Raw genomic sequence first — 4,549 nt, forward strand, 5'->3', positions numbered from 1 at the left:
TCACAATTGTTCTTTTAACAAGTCCATGCTATTAGTAAAGCAGAGGAAGTAAATATCCTTTCAAATAAACAGCCCTGTCTACTGAGTTATGAATTTGCATTAATATTCAAACCCTGCTGCATAGATTTATCTTATACGAGCACTGGAATCTATCCCAGCCAGCCACATATTCATAGCATAGGCTGTTTGTGTTTTTTTCCCCTCCATATTTTTCCTTCCAGTAACATGTCTCTCTTTAAAGATGTAAGATGTGCTGAATCAGTGGCATCACATAGCAACAATCTCAGAAGTGTATTCTTGCCAGAAAACCTCATCTGTTTTTTGTGGTTCTGCTTTTCTAGTGCTCATTAGAATCAAGTTTAACAACATAATTGAAATACTAGATAGGCTCATAGATTACAGCATCTTTTTCAGCTAATTGAGAGGTGGGTTTTTTTGTTTTGTTGTTGGCGGGTTTTTTTGTTTGTTTTTTGCTAGCTGCAGTAACAAAGGTATAACATGGTCACTTGAAAGAAAAATTAAAGTTATATGAAGATAAAAATCCAAAACAAATGAACTTGTTTTCTTGGAACAGCAACACAATTGGAAACATACACTTCTAAGCAAACATATTTGAACAACCTATTCTACTATGCCATCCCAGCCAAAGCGAATTGCTGTTTTATGGTCTTCCATCTTCTGAGGAGTCTGGAATAGCTGCCCTCATAGAGTCCTCTACCACTAGCTATCTGAGAGTAGATAAACAAGATGGGTATAGAAGTGAAACAGACTGCACCCACAACTGGGCATCCCTCTTAACTGACCTGCTGCTATCAGATGTGTCAAGCCAGCCTGGCACGAAGACCCCAAATCAAAAGCTCAGGCTGGCAGAAAGTAGGGACTCCCTATGCCTTCCTCTGCAGTGTACCCATCATATTAACTGTTGATCCAGGAAAATAGGTTTGTAAGTCCTTTTTTTTTTTTTCTTCCTGGAAAGATGTGTTTTAAACAAAGCCTAGAAAAGCTTGCCTCTTCACATGCACAGAAGGCTACTTCAGCCACTATTCTTGTTCTCAAGCCATTTCCTTAACAATTTGAGTTCTAGAATGTAGCCTTCCTTCAGTGATAAAACAAACAAAAAAATGAGGTAGATTAATAAAGAAAAAACACCATGTTTGAAGCATTGTATTTGACAGAAACAATCCCATTAAGAGCACTTAAATATTTTTATCATGTCTTTATCGAACAGATCCAGAATAAATCTTTAGAATAAAAGCCACATTAAGTTGCATTAATATTTTATATTTCTCATGTAAACCAAGCTTGTTTATCTCAGTAAAACTTCCTGTGTGTTTTTGGTTTTTTAATATGCATCGTGAAAAAGCAGTTTCATTTCTGTAATAAGATACAGAATCCTCCTTGTAGAATCAAGCTCTTTGGGTTCAATCATCCATTCGGCCCTCATAATAAAAATACACTGGATTCAAAATGAACAATGTGGAAAAAGCAATAGCTCTACACCACTGAGTTACCTGAGGCCTACCTGCAATGAGACCTTTCTTCCCCCACCACTTCATGCTTTGAAATGGCTTTTACATTGCCAGACAGGAGTTTAACTTATTCCCTTACAGTTTCACTGGTGTTAGAGACAGCTAAATCACAGAACTTGAGGCTAAGAGATAGATTTGCAAAAGAAACGTTTGCTTTGATTTTACCAACACACATTTAGCAGGATCAGAGAAAGCCTTTGGTCAGATAGCAAAATGTCTCACCCAATGTGCATACTTTTGGCACATACCTAGATTTCCCTTTCCCTCTCCTTTATTGAAAAGGCAATAACATATACAAATGAAAGCAAATTCTTGCAAATTCCTTCAGGAGTGAATTAATGTTTTTAATGGTGGCCTAATTTGAAAAGCTGTCTCTTCAGAAACCACTTAATGAATCAATGTCCCTTAGTATTTCCAAGGAGGCATTGTCATGAAGGGAATTATGCCCTTCAGTCATGAGAGAGAAGCAGCAATATATTTATTGATGAAAATAGTGATTTAGTAAGGCTTAATCGTGGATGAGACAGTGATTTAACAAAGCTCTAATGGTAAATGTGACACTAACAAGATTCGTGTTGGCAAGGTCACTTGATTATTTACTGCACAGAGGACAGGGTCAGACTAAAAGCTTCAGGGAGACCCTGAAGTTGAGTCATGAGGTTCAGAACGGAGTCCCTTTTGCCATCCAAACTCCAAGGAGTCTAGATATGACAGGATGCTATTCCAATCCCAGACTTACCAGTTTATGCCTAAAGGATTATATACATATATATATATCGGGGAACTATAGGCCTGTCAGTTTGACCTCAGTGCCAGGAAAGCTCATGGAGCAGATTATCTTGAGGGTCATAACGCGGCACTTGCAGGGCAAGCAGGCGATCAGGCCCAGTCAGCATGGGTTTATGAAAGGCAGGTCCTGCTTGACGAACCTGATCTCCTTCTATGACCAAGTGACGCGCTTGGTGGATGAGGGAAAGGCTGTGGATGTGGTTTACCTTGACCTCAGTAAGGCTTTTGACACAGTTCCCCACAACATTCTCCTCAAGAAACTGGCTGCTCGGGGCTTGGACTGGCGTACGCTTCGCTGGGTTAGAAACTGGCTGGATAGCCGGGCCCAGAGAGTTGTGGTGAATGGAGTCAAATCTGGTTGGAGGCCGGTCACTAGTGGTGTCCCCCAGGGCTCGGTACTGGGGCCGGTCCTCTTTAATATCTTTATCGATGATCTGGATGAGGGCGTCCAGTGCGCCCTCAGTAAGTTTGCAGATGACACCAAGCTAAGTGCGTGTGTCGATCTGCTCGAGGGCAGGAAGGCTCTGCAGGAGGATCTGGATAGGCTGGAGCGATGGGCTGAGGTCAACTGTATGAAGTTCAACAATGCCAAGTGCCGGGTCCTGCACCTGGGGCGCAACAACCCCAAGCAGAGCTACAGGCTGGGAGATGAGTGGTTGGAAAGCTGCCTGGCCGAGAGGGACCTGGGAGTATTGGTTGATAGTCGGCTGAATATGAGCCAGCAGTGTGCCCAGGTGGCCAAGAAGGCCAACAGCATCCTGGCCTGCATAAGAAGCAGTGTGGTCAGCAGGTCTAGGGAAGTGATTGTGCCCCTGTACTCGGCTCTGGTGAGGCCGCACCTCGAGTACTGTGTTCAGTTTTGGGCCCCTCGCTACAGGAAGGACATGGACGTGCTCGAGCGAGTCCAGAGAAGGGCGACCAAGCTGGCGAGGGGTCTGGAGAACAAGTCTTACGAGGAGCGGCTGAGGGAGCTGGGCTTGTTCAGCCTGGAGAAGAGGAGGCTCAGGGGCGACCTTATCGCTCTCTACAGTTACCTTAAAGGAGGCTGTAAAGAGGTGGGGGTTGGTCTGTTCTCCTACGTGCCTGGTGACAGGACGAGGGGGAATGGGCTAAAGTTGCGACAGGGGAGTTTTAGGTTGGATGTTAGGAAGTACTTCTTTACCGAAAGGGTTATTAAGCATTGGAACGGGCTGCCCAGGGAGATGGTGGAGTCACTATCCCTGGAGGTCTTTAAAAGACGTTTAGATGTAGAGCTTAGCGATATGGTTTAATGGAGTACTTAGTGTTAGGTCGGAGGTTGGACTCGATGATCTTGAGGTCTCTTCCAACCTAGAAATCTGTGATACTGTGATCTGTGATACTGTGATACACATTCAGTCCTTTATATCACTTTGCTAGGTTTACATAGTTTCAGCATGCATAGTAAATTACTTGCAAAGTTTTAGCAAGCTAGCTATTACCATGTATCTCTCACAGGTAAGGAATCTCTCGACCTCTGGGAGTAACCTTGAGAGGCATCCCTGCTCAACAGGAAGATTCTTGCATCCAGCCCACTGAAATATAGGTTAGCTCAACAGGCTCTGGGCTGTCCCCTATTTATGGTGCAAGACAATTGACTGCTAATCATATTTGCATACCAGCCATGTTTGTTTGGTGCATGCTCCATCAGCCTTTGGATCTATCTCCCCCAAATCCACCTTGAGCCCAGTTCAACTATCATGGCCAAACACACTCAACATAGTCATCACGGATGGTTATTGCCCAACCAGGGTTACAGGTGAAGGGTCAGTGATGGGGGCAGGGGAGAGGGGGAGTACACTGTCACTAGCATGTGCAGATTACTTTGCATCTTTAATTCCAGAGTCCAGAGAAAGCAACAGGAAAATTGCAGTTGCTGCATACGCATATATTTCACCCATTTGGAAGTAACATGCTACCAAGTGCATACTATTATATTATTTCAAATATCCCTGCCTGCTTCACAATTCCAAATGGTAGAAATCAGATGAATTTGTTTAAATTGTTTTATATCATTATTATCAAAACAACTAATATTCATGTAGTATTATTACGGTAGCTTGGGGGGGGGGAAATCAATGTTTTCCTAAGGTTACTCAGCTTCTGCAACAATTAATTTACCCCAAGACTGGCCACAAGGAAAAAAAAATAGGATTATGACATTCTTGAGATGTGCGAGCAACTGAAAACTTATCTTTTGCTAGTAAAAAGAA

The 4,549-nt window shown here is 43.0% G+C and overlaps 1 protein-coding gene across 12 annotated transcripts in view; it reads right to left on the reverse strand.

Annotated features, from left to right (window-relative positions):
• The window catches only part of BICD1 (BICD cargo adaptor 1), a 177,139-nt gene that overhangs the window by 112,346 nt on the left and 60,244 nt on the right, over window positions 1-4,549 (reverse strand). The gene's annotated exons all lie outside the window — the stretch shown is intronic.

Source organism: Anser cygnoides, chromosome 1, assembly GCF_040182565.1.
Source record: "Anser cygnoides isolate HZ-2024a breed goose chromosome 1, Taihu_goose_T2T_genome, whole genome shotgun sequence".
NCBI lineage: Eukaryota > Metazoa > Chordata > Aves > Anseriformes > Anatidae > Anser > Anser cygnoides.